Raw genomic sequence first — 12,239 nt, forward strand, 5'->3', positions numbered from 1 at the left:
GTTGTGACTCAGGTCCAGTTCTCTGAGATGAGAGGGGTTGGACTTCAGAGCTGAGACCAGAGAAGAACAGCTGATCTCTGACAAACTGCAGCTCTCCAACCTGAGTAAAGAATAAAAGATGAAGATCAAATCATTTATAATCAATCATATTAAAAATGAACCTGGAGAATCAGTCAGTGAGAAGAATATGAATCATGAAACAAATACTATTTAAACTGTTGCTGATCCAAAATAAATAAACTCAAGTTCTATGCTGATATAAATTCAGTTTCTGATAAAGATAAAAGCTCTAATACAGGGGTCACCAACTCCGGTCCTGGACAGCTACTGCCCTGCATGCTTTAGATGTTTCCTGCTCCAACAAACCCGATTGAAATAATCAGTTTGTCATCAAACTCTGCTGAAGTCTGATCAGGAGTCACTCATTTGAATCAGGTGTGTTAGAGCAGGAAACATCTAAAACATGCAGGGCAGTAGCCGTCCAGGACCGGAGTTGGTGACCCCTGCTCAAATACAACAACTGAACTGACCTCAATCTCTCCAGTCTACAGTGAGGACTCTTCAGAAAACCACACAGATCCTTCAGTCCTGAATCCTGCAGGTCTTTCCAACTCAGGTCCAGTTCTTTGAGATTGGAGGGGTTGGACTTCAGAGCTGAGACCAGAGAAGAACAGCTGATCTCTGACAAACTGCAGTTTCTCAACCTGAGTGAAGAATAAAAGATGTGACTTTAGGAGACAAAGTTCCTGCTTGAAAGTGTTTAATGTTTCATCATCTGTTCAGAGCTGAAGGTTTAGAAAGTAGAAGTTTAGAAAATGAAAGTCAAACAGCTGAACCAACAGGAAGCAGCTTCACAACAGTCAAATACAAACAGTGACAAGATTTCATGAGAAAATAAAACAACACTGAAGAACCTGAACTGACTCAAACTTACAACGTTGTGATTTTAACACATCAGAAATAACCAAACAGCAGAGTCAGCCCAACTTTATTTCTATCTCTGATTCTGACACATATGAACTCCTGTATAACATTCTGAGCTCTGGCAGGTAAGTCCACTCTAAAACCAGTCAAACAGTCTACAAACAAGCTGCAAAGCTCAAGACAGAAAATCTAACTCATCATTAATGATATATTTGAAGATGAAATGTCTTGTCCTGACGTTGGACCAACACATGACATTTAACCCAGCTGTCAGAGTTTTAGCTCAGTCTGCAGGTAGAACCCTGAACAAGTCTGAACACTGTGTTCATCTGGGAGTTCATACTTTCACTCTCTTCTATAATGTGTGTGTGTGTGTGTGAGAGAACAAATCATGTAGATCAGTGGTCGCTAACATTTCAACTGCCGTCCGGAGAGAGGAATTTATTACAGCCACATATAAAATCAAAAACAATGTTAATTATATTAAAGCAAGCAGAGCTCTGGTATCGGTAGATACCCAAATTCAGTTATCGGGATCGTATCAGAAGTGAAAAAATGTGGATCAGTGCATCCCTAAATCAAACACCAGTATGACTGGAACAACGTATGCAAGTATGAAACGTATGTCCACACACGACATAGCATTATTATTATTACAACAACAACAACAGTCATGATAATAGCAACAACGATAATAATAATAATAATAATAATAATAATAATAATAATAGGGCAGCACAGCGGCGTAGTGGTTAGCGCTGCCCTACAATAAGAAGGTCGCAGGTTTGGTTCCTGGCCTGGGGCCTTTCTGTGTGGAGTTTGCATGGTCTCCCCATCTGCATGAGTTTCCTCCAGGTACTCAGGTTTCCTCCCATCGTCCAAAGACGTGCGTGTCTAAGTTAACTGGTGACTCGAAATCGTCTGTAGTTCTGAGTGAGAGAGTGGTTGTTTATCTTTGTATGCTGGCCCTGTGATGGATTGGTGACCTATCCAGGGTAACCCACCTTCGCCCAGAGTTACCTGGGATTGGCTCCAGCACCCCCGTGACCCAGAAATAGAAAAGTGGTAGAAGATGGATGGTTCAACGATTATATAACAACAACAACAACAACAACAACAACAAAAGAACAACTGGAAACTATTTAAAATACTGTTGATCCAAAGAGAATAAATTCAAGTTCTATGTGTGGACGATTTCTGGATTAAACATAAAAGATCTAAAAAAATAACTGAACTGACCTCAGAGTCTCCAGTCTGCAGTGAGGACTCTCCAGAAAACCACACAGATCCTTCAGTCCTGAATCCTTCAGGTCGTTGTGACTCAGGTCCAGTTCTCTGAGATGGGAGGGGTTGGACTTCAGAGCTGAGCCCAGAGAAGAACAGCTGATCTCTGACAAACTGCAGTTCATCAACCTGAGTAAAGAATTAAAGATGAAGAACAAATCATTAACAATCAATCAGAAATGTCCTCAATGGTCTTTATGTTATTGTGGGTCATCATCATGTCTCAACACACTTCATCCAAACAACAACAACACTCAAACTACAGCAGGTCCAGTCAGTGAACTGACCTCAGAGTCTCCAGTCCACAGTTTGGACTCTCCAGTCCAGCACACACTAGCTTCAGTCCTGAATCCTCTATGTGGTTCTGACTCAGGTCCAGGTCTCTCAGATGGGAGGGGTTGGACTTTAGAGCTGAGGCCACAACATCACACTCAGTCTCTGAGAGTCCACAACCAACAAGTCTGTGATGACACATATTAGACCACATGTCACTGTGAAAGATGACACTACATATTAATCTGGAGGGTTCAAGGACTAAAGACGCCAAGACTTCCTGTGTGGATTCAGATTTTCTCTTTTCACTGAATCTTTTCTCTCTGACATGAAACTGTTGTTCTCATCTCTCTCACACCATCTGAGTTTACATTTTTCATATGAAGAGACAAAATGTGGTCAGTTGGTCTTCCATCAGGTCCTCAGTCTGTCAGGGACCTGATCCAGGTTTATCTCCTCTGAGGGACCATGAGGCCACGTTGACCTGAAAAGATTTGACTGTCTACTGTTTTGACTTTCACTGAGTTGAGGGGAACAGTGAAGCTATGAAGATGATCAGTCACTGATACCTGCTGATGTCATCAGTCTTCAGGATTTCCACTAGAAACACAACTAAGTGAATATTTATCTCTGGCAGCATTTGAATCATCTGAAAACAAACAGCTGACAGTGAAACACCATCTGAATCAGATTTGATTTTAACACATCAGAAGGATTGATGAGAATGAGAGTGGACTCACCGAGCCTTCCTGCAGTTCCTCACAGCTGGGATCAGTCTCCGTCGTCCCTCCTCTGATGTGTTGTACTTCTTCAGGTCTAACTCATCCAGAACGTCCTCTGACATCTGTAGCATGTAGGCCAGACCTGAGCAGTGGATCTCGGAGAGTTCCTTCTCTGATCTGGTTTCTGACTTCAGGAACTCCTGGATCTCCTGATGAACTAAGTGATCCTTCAGCTCCATCAGACAGTGGAAGATGTTGATGCTTCTGTCAGGAGAGATAAAATAACTGTTCATCTTCTTCAGGTTGTTGATGGCTCTCTGGATGGTCTCTGGTTTGGTTTCTGTCTGACCCAGCAGACCTCCTAAGAGTCTCTGGTTGGACTGCAGAGAGAGACCATGAAGGAAGCAGACAAACAAGTCCAGGTGACTATTTTTATTTCTGAGGGATTTCTCCAGGACTGCCATCAGAAAGTCCTTCAGGGCTGAATCTTGGTGTTTTTTTCCCAGAAAGTTCTTCAGGACCTCCTTGTTCCTGTTGGTGTGACAGTGGAACATGTAGACTGCAGCCAGAAACTCCTGAACACTCAGATGAACAAAGCAGTAGACTGATTTCTGGAAGATCACACTCTCTGTTTTGAAGATCTCAGTACAGAGTCCTGAGTACACCGAGGCCTCTGTGACATCAAGACCACACTGCTCCAGGTCTTCTTGGTAGAACATGATGTTCCCTTTCTCCAGATGTTCAAACGCCAGCCTGCCCAGCTTCAGAAGAACTTCCCTGTCAGCCTCCATCAGCTCCTGTGGACTTGTCTCATGTCCCTCATGGTACTTGATCCTCTTCCTCCTGGTCTGCACCAGCAGGAAGTGTGAGTACAGGTCAGTCATGGTCTGGGGCAGCTCTCCTTGCTGGTCTGTAGTCAACACGTGCTCCAGAACTGTAGCGATGATCCAGCAGAAAACTGGGACTTGACACATGATGTGAAGACTTTTGGACTTCTTGATGTGTGAGATGATCCTGTTGGACAGCTCTTCATCCCTGGACCTCCTCCTGAAGTACTCCTCCTGCTGGGCGTCAGTGAAGCCTCGGACTTCTGATAGCCTGTCAACACATGAAGGAGGGATCTGACTGGCTGCTGCAGGTCTGGAAGTGATCCAGACCAGAGCCGAGGGAAGCAGATTCCCCTGGATGAGGTTTGTCAGCAGCAGGTGGACCGATGACTCCTGTGTGACGTCAGACAAGACCTCCCTGTTGGTGAAGTCCAGTGAAAGTCTGCTTTCATCCAGGCCGTCCAGGATGAACAGAACTTTACAGGCAGCCAGCTGCTCTGCTGTGACCTTCTGTAATGTTGGATGGAAAACATGAAGCAGCCTGAGAAGACTGTACTGCTGATCTCTGATCAGGTTCAGCTCCCTGAATGAAAGCAGAACCAGCAGACTGACATCCTGGTTCTCCAAGCCCTCTGCCCAATCCAGACTGAACTTCTGCACAGAGAAAGTTTTTCCAACTCCAGCGACGCCGTTGGTCAGAACCAGTCTGATGGGCCTCTGCTGGTCAGGTGAGACTTTAAAGATGTGGTGACATTTGATTGGAGCATCATGGAGGCTCTTCTTCTTTGAAGTTGTCTCCAGCTGCCTCACCTCATGTTGGGTATTAACCTCTTCACTCTGTCCCTCTGTGATGTAGAGCTCAGTGTAGATCCTGTTGAGGAGGGTTCCACTTCCTGTTCCTGTTCCTTCAGTCACATGTTGACATCTGGTCCTCAGACTGATCTTATGTTGATCTAAAACCTCCTGTAGAACACGATCTGCTGACAGAGAAGAGACAACGTCAGACTGAAGACAGAGAGTCTGAGGCTCTGATGGAAAACTAAAGATGTCAGTCAGAAGTTCAGTCTCACTCTGTTCAGGGCTGGTCTGCAGACCTGGTCTGGTTCTGGATCTTTGTCCACACTGGGGACAGGAGGAGTCTCCTGAAGAAGCAGACTGGTCCCAGTCTGAGGTGCAGCATTGTCTGCAGACCCAGTGTCCACAGCTGGTAGAGACTGGATCCTTCAGGACGTCCTGACACAGAGCACAGTGGGACGGCTGCTCCTCTTCAGAGACATGTCTTTTCCCCTTCCTGTCTCTGTGAAAACATTTCTTTATAACTGACTGACTGATGTAATAGAATGTTTGGGCAGGAGAAAAAAAACGAGTAGTTTCTGGTGATAAAACCCAGAAGATCCATCTCAGTGTCTTCCTGTATCTGCACTAATGATTCAGGATCATTAATATTAATCTATGAACAGATTTTTATTCTCATCTTCACAGTCTCTTACTTTGTCTCTGAGGGTCCAGGTTCATTACTGAAGTTTAGAGGATTATCTCTGGACCAGTCAGACTTCAGAGACAGACAGGTTGATCCTGGAGACTCTGGTCTGGCCTCCTCTTCCTCATCACAGTCCATCATCTTCAGGACAGAGTCGGTCTGAGAGGGAAACACTTTCTGACTGACAGAAGACAAAGAAGAAACAGGACAAACAGTTTGTTCCAAAGCTACACACCCGAAAACCCAAGGCAAATCCAAACACACACAGAGTCCTTCATCTTCAGGAAGGAGTCAGACAGAAAAATAAAGTCCCAGTCAGTTTTGTTGGTTTCAAATATGTAGGAGGTCACACAAAGCAGCCGGCTAACATGGCACAGTTATGTACAGATTTACAAGGTGGCTGTCCATTGTCGTGCCAGTTTACCTCTGAGTCGCTAACTTGCTAACTCACCGGTCTTTGTTTCTTTCCACCTCTGTTGTGGTCTGTGACATCATAGCTCAATCGGAATTATATCTCCACATGCTGATTGAACTACCTATTAAGACAAACTAACAAAATAGCAGCAGAAAAAGATCAGGAGTGAAAAAAATAAAAAAATAAAAAAAATGCAAGTGACAGTGAGCGTGAATAATGATAATATTAATATAATAATATTTAATTTATCAGGAAACCAGACCAGGGGAGGTGGTTCATCTGATGTTTAGGATGCACCTTAAATATTTGTTTCTTTGACACATTCTTTAAATGCTGTGCCTCCCTAACTCAACATACAAAATCAGCCTTATCTGTTAGTAATCTGTAGGTTTCAGAGAAATGTATCTCAGGTCTGATAGTGCTTCTCTCTGTCCACTAGATGGTGGTATCTGACTGTAGGATGGGTTGATGGCACTGTGATTTAATTCATGTCACATTATTGATCAGACTACATGTGATAATGTAAAGGTTTCTGTTTTGCTTCAAATAATCCAACAATAAAAACAAGGCGTGCTGCTTTAAACCTTCAATGGATTCATTGTATCTGGAAATGCTCAGAGTGTACAATTAACAATAAGAGTTACATTCACTGAGCCAAGTTCATCCAAGATTTCAGACTAGTTCTGGTGTGTTTGTTCTGTCATTGCTCAACAGAAACATGGCACAAAAGTTCAAGGAAACCAACTTAATCTTTTGTTTCACTTCAGATTAGTTTGTTGGGACCATTTAAAAACCTTCCAAAAAATAAAATCTATCTTAAGTTGCTCTGGGTCAGCAGGTCCCGCTTTCACATAATCTGCAAGGTCTAAAATGTCTTTAAACACCTCCTGAGAAAGTTGAAACACATCGTCCGTAGCCAAAATGTCTTGAAAGACTTCCAGGCTTCTGACAAACGCAAACAATTCGGCTCGATTCACATTAGCCTCGCCCACTGACTTTGATGGTAACAGGACCATGAAAGAATTAAATAAATTGTGAAATAATTATATCTATTTTTACATAAAATTAACCTGTATTTTAATGAGTTTTAAATAATTGAACATTATTTCTTAATTACTTCATAATTTAAAGATTTACTTATTTCATTTTGTCCCATTTGGTCTCCCATTCTGAAATGCTTAAAAATGTTGGTATTTTATTTGATGTTCTTTTACTCCACCTGCTAAAACTCTTGAAACAAAATGAGAGAAGTGCTGCCTACACAGTAGACTTTTAAAATTAAATTATACTTTATATTCTTAAACAACACAAAATGTATCTACATAAACTAATCCTCTATTGTCTAATGACTCGGCATCAGTGTTTGCTCAATAGAATATTTTATGCTGGAGAAATACCAAGCCAACACTGAACATTAAAAAAAAAAAAAGTGCTATCAGCTAGCTAATAGTTAGCTGGAGTGCATTTAGCTTCAGTGTACATTATCCAGATTAATGTTTACTGTTGTTGACACCTGTTTGAACCATAAAGTCTGGAAGTAAGATGGTAAATAAACAGCTAGGTAGCTGCTGCTAAGTACATGTATGGTTATTTTCCCATAGATTTCAATACAATTTGCCATTGGCTTAGCTTTCAGACTTTACAGTACAGTCTGATCTCAGTAATCATGGTCATTAGATATTTATAGATTTGTCTGATTTGATTCTCTCCAACATCACAGGACACATTAGTTCTTATGTCTCATTAACATGGAAGAAATAATTACCAAAGCAAACCAACTTTATCTGTGACAGCAGCTCTACATTTGGTATTTATTGATTTATAATCACAAATGTTACATTTATGACATAAGTTGTATTTGTTTTCAAATCCAGCACAACTGTATTGACAGAAAGTGGATTATCTTCGTGAAATTAAATACTACATTTGTGTTATCATACAAATCCTGATACTGTTTCTGAGAAATCACACACAGTTTCCGTGAAGACAAGTCTGTTATTGTCAGTGATAATTAATGTTGATCTTTTAAAAACAACAAAGAGAACGCCTCAAGTCAATATCTGAGCTGTCAGACCAGTTCTGTCATTAAACTATGAGGACAAAGGCAGGGGAAAAAAAAAAAAAAAAAACTCAACTCACAATATCAGTGCTCTGTTGATGCTATTAATTGGCAAAAAAAAAATACAGCGTATCTATCTCTATTGTTCTTTAACTTTACAAGAAACTATTCATATTATTTTTACACATCTGAAAGCAGCCAATCAGCATCCAGAAAAGTTCTCCTGTCCAGTCAAACAGTGAAACAACACAATGTGATCACAGTGATCCTGTTCACACATTTACAGATTCTCACCTGCTGAACTCACTTCAGGGAGACTTTCTGACACTTTCCAGCTTCATGTGAAGAGAAGAAGCTGCTTGTTCTCCCTCATCAGTCCTGGTGTCTGTTTGATCTGAGGAAAAGTCACATCCTCATAACTTCAGAGTCCAAAGTATGAACCATTAAAACCGCTCCAACCTGTTTTTGGTTTGTTGTTGTACTGCTGCTGTTTGTCAGCGAGGTGTTACGGGTCACTAAAATTGGACCCCGATGGAGAAACAGATCCGGTAAAACCGAGTCCAACAGAAATAGTCCGGCAGGGATACAAAAGTCCAACAAAAAGAGGAAACACAGACTGAGCTGGACTTTCTGAAAAACTAACAAAGTAACAACAGAGAGAGAAAACAAAAGGCGAGACTGAACAAACAGGGAACCAAGAGAGAGGCTGACTGAGAGACACCGGAGAACCTGGACGGAAAAACGGAAGACATGTTTATTAAAAAAAAAAATAAAATAAAAAAATAAAGCCCGAAGGAAAACGGTGAACAAGAGCAGCAGGAACAATAAGAAGAAGCAGGACACTCCGGCAGCGAAGAGAAGTCCGAGGAGGGAATCTATGTGGGCTGATTGGCGGGAAATGCAGGACAGGTGTGCCTCATTAGGAGAGAGGACACGCCCCCTGGGACAGAACACAGGGGGGAGGGGCCGGGGGACACGTGACTTTAGCAACAAGGAAGCAGCTGACATACACAACCTTTATCATTCAGCCTGTTTCAGTCCACAGCTGTACTCTGCTGTTTTTGTTGGTTTACCTCTTCCACAAAACTTCAGGCTGCTCCAAAGGGAGACATGAAGACTGTGCAGAGAGACTACTGTGTCCTTTTCATGGGACTTCAGTAGAGGAAGTTAGATGAGGATCCAGTCAGACGCAAATTTATCAAACACAAATCACGCAAGTACAAGCTCGTAGCTCATTTGTAAAAAAAAAAAATTGCCTTTTAAACATTCAGTGCCCCCATTCTAAAGCATTAAACTCAAAGTCAGATCATTCTTGATAAAGAAATGAAGAAAGGAATACTTCAAAATACAAACTTTTTTTATGTTTTCACATTGTAAAAAAAAATCATGAAAATGTATAAAACGGTGAAATGAACATATTGAAGTTAATTGAGCTTTATCAGTCAGACTGTATCATAATGATTCTGAACTTTCCACTTGCTTGTTAAGGATAATTATATTGATAATAGTTTTTTATTTTTCCATTATTTGATAAATTTTTGCAGCACACAGTAAAAACGAATGTTAAACATTAATATATAATATATATATTCATATATAAAATATGGTCTTTCATATTCCAAGGTACTGTGTGAACAGAAGAAAGCAAAGATTCAGATCATAAACAGTGTTCTACATTGCTCTGTGTGAGATTTGCATTTGCAGACCTTTATCTGCATTGGTTGTGAAATCATTCAGACTGTTTCACTGTCTGTTACCGGCTGAAGTCCACAGCATTGTACTCAGCTGATATTGTTGGATAGTATCTGGTTTGGTTTCACCTCTTCCACAAAACGTCAGGCTGTTCCAAAGGGAGACATGAAGACTGTGCAGTTAACTGATTGGTCAAAGAGAGTGTTGTGTCTTTTTAATGGAACTTCTGTAGAGGAAGTTAGATGAGGATACAGTCAGATGTTAATCTATCAAACGCAAATCACCCGAGTACAAGCTCGCTGTTCATTTGTAAAAAAAGTTTCCTTTTAAACATCCAGTGCCTGCATTTTAAAGCATTAATCTCAAAGTCAGGTCACCCTTCGAGAAAGGAATACTTCAAAATGCAAAATGTTTTCGGGGGGGGGTTATGTTTTCACTTTGTAAAAAAATAGTCAAGTCTCCTTTTTAACAGTGCAGCAAACAGCGAGCAAATCAATAAACAGCTAATACAGTCTGATTGAAACTGTAATTGTAGCTGTGCAGAGAGATGTCAATGAAGAATGGGGAATCAAAAAGAGAAAAGATTGTCATGTTTAACATGGATGTGTGTTAATCATCATGTGTTGATTCAAACAGCCTCTGAAAAAAGGGAGAGTGGTTAAAATAGGATTTATTCCTTCTGTGCTGTACATCATACCGGCCTGCCCGGTGTGTGGCTGGTTCAGCCCGTGTTGTGCGGGGTGCTCCTGACAGGTTTGGGGTCTTTCACTCGTTCAGGCCTCGTTGGCGCAGTAGGCAGCGCGTCAGTCTCATAATCTGAAGGTCGTGAGTTGGAGCCTCCCACGGGGCACTTTTTTAGTTAATAATGAGCAGTTAGTAGAACCTCAGTTCCTTTAACACTCTCTGGTTTACATGACTTCTATGACATAGACAAGTATAAAGAATCACATAACAGGTGTTAACTCACTTTTCCAGTTTAAAGGCACAACAGGAGCATCCAGCTTCTCTGTCAGAGTTGTGAAGTTCTGTCTCCTCAGTATCTACAGATCAGTTAATTTCTCTCCACCTCAGAGGACCGGAAGTCAGCTGATCAGCTGTGTGACCGTGAATCAACAGGAGACATTTTACAGCAAGTCAACGTCCTGTTCTCTACTTTTGGACTGAAACTTGACAAAATTTTTACATAGGAATTGGTTTGCGTAGTGATCCACACAGAGGAAGGCTGAGAGCATCCTAAAATACTCGGACTGTCCACTTCATACCATCCTAGTGGATCAGAGAAACCACAGCGGTGGACTGTTCATCTATTTACCATGTAGGACGGAAAGATCCAGAAAATCATTCATTCTCACTTTACAACTCCTGAACTGTTAGAAGATTAGACACCAAACAGCAGAATTTTGAATAAAGTGTTTCTGATTCTGATCATCTCCGTTAGAGCTTTATTGTGTATTTCAGTGTGTGTGCAGTTTGGGACACATTCATAAAACAGAGCAGAACCAGCAGATGGAGCTGTTTGGATGTTTCTATCATATGATGATGAAATCTAAAGGCTCTCTGATCATCACATTGAGAAGTTCATCTGGTTTGTGATATTTCTTCATATGACAGTGAGGTAAAATGTGTTCAGTGGGATGTGTGTGTATCCAGCAGGACTGACAGCTTCATGTGGGATTCTCACAGAGATGATTCAAACCTGATCACAGTGATCAGTATGGATATACAGTATGTTTGCTGTCAGTGGAGGAAACTCTCAGACAGGACTAATAGTCATGTTTGGGATGTTCCTGGATTTGAGTTGAATGAGTGTAAATTCTCTCTGATTTTAACACACGTTCACACATCCACCTCTATTCAGACATGGAGTTTACATATTGTTTGGAATTCTAATGTGAATGTCACAGACAGCATATTTTGTAAACACTTGTTCTTATAATTAATGTTAAGACCCAAAAAGCAACATATTTGATTGGGTATGAGTCAGAACTCATTCACCTTCAGACTGGACATCTTCTGACTGTAGAACTGGAGCTTTTTATACATCTCACTGCAGCACAATAAAGTCCTCTGTGAGTATTGTGTGTCCCACAGTGTACATGACATCTGAGCAGCAATACTTCCACCTGCTGGAGATTTATTGTTACTACAGCTATAAAATAAATCTATCAGAACATGAACTCAGTCTGTAGAATCCAGAAGATTAATGACACACTTTGTCCTGCTGTTATGGAATCAAATCCTACTTTAGGTTTTCTATATATTAAACTCATGAGCACTGTTGGGGATCAAACAGAAAAGGACAGAGGTGTGAAACAAGATTTTTCTTTTCTTTTAATTAACAGAAAAAATGTCACAACAAAGAACAATTTATGTCATTCTGAAATATAACTCCAAAAAATGGACAAATACAGTCCCTGTTTAAGAAACGTTAACTAAGCATAAGGAGACTGAAGCTTAAACATTAATAAACAGAACATACTGACTCATAAATGGCACACTGTAATGTACAACATTCCCTGTAATAGAATATGCACAACTTGGGTCATGGGCTGATCAATCGTGC

The 12,239-nt window shown here is 41.0% G+C and overlaps 1 long non-coding RNA gene across 1 annotated transcript; it reads right to left on the bottom strand.

The window, feature by feature from the left end:
• Window positions 1–5,273: 5,273 nt before the first annotated feature.
• On the bottom strand, window positions 5,274–8,338 carry LOC115053209 (uncharacterized). Its single transcript, XR_003841430.1, has 4 exons — window positions 8,279–8,338; window positions 5,962–6,059; window positions 5,521–5,691; window positions 5,274–5,327 (listed from the first exon to the last, which is right to left on the bottom strand). It is a non-coding gene; the product is annotated as an uncharacterized LOC115053209 (long non-coding RNA).
• Window positions 8,339–12,239: the final 3,901 nt, after the last annotated feature.

This window comes from Echeneis naucrates, chromosome 2 (genome assembly GCF_900963305.1).
Source record: "Echeneis naucrates chromosome 2, fEcheNa1.1, whole genome shotgun sequence".
In the NCBI taxonomy this organism is placed as follows: Eukaryota; Metazoa; Chordata; class Actinopteri; order Carangiformes; family Echeneidae; genus Echeneis; species Echeneis naucrates.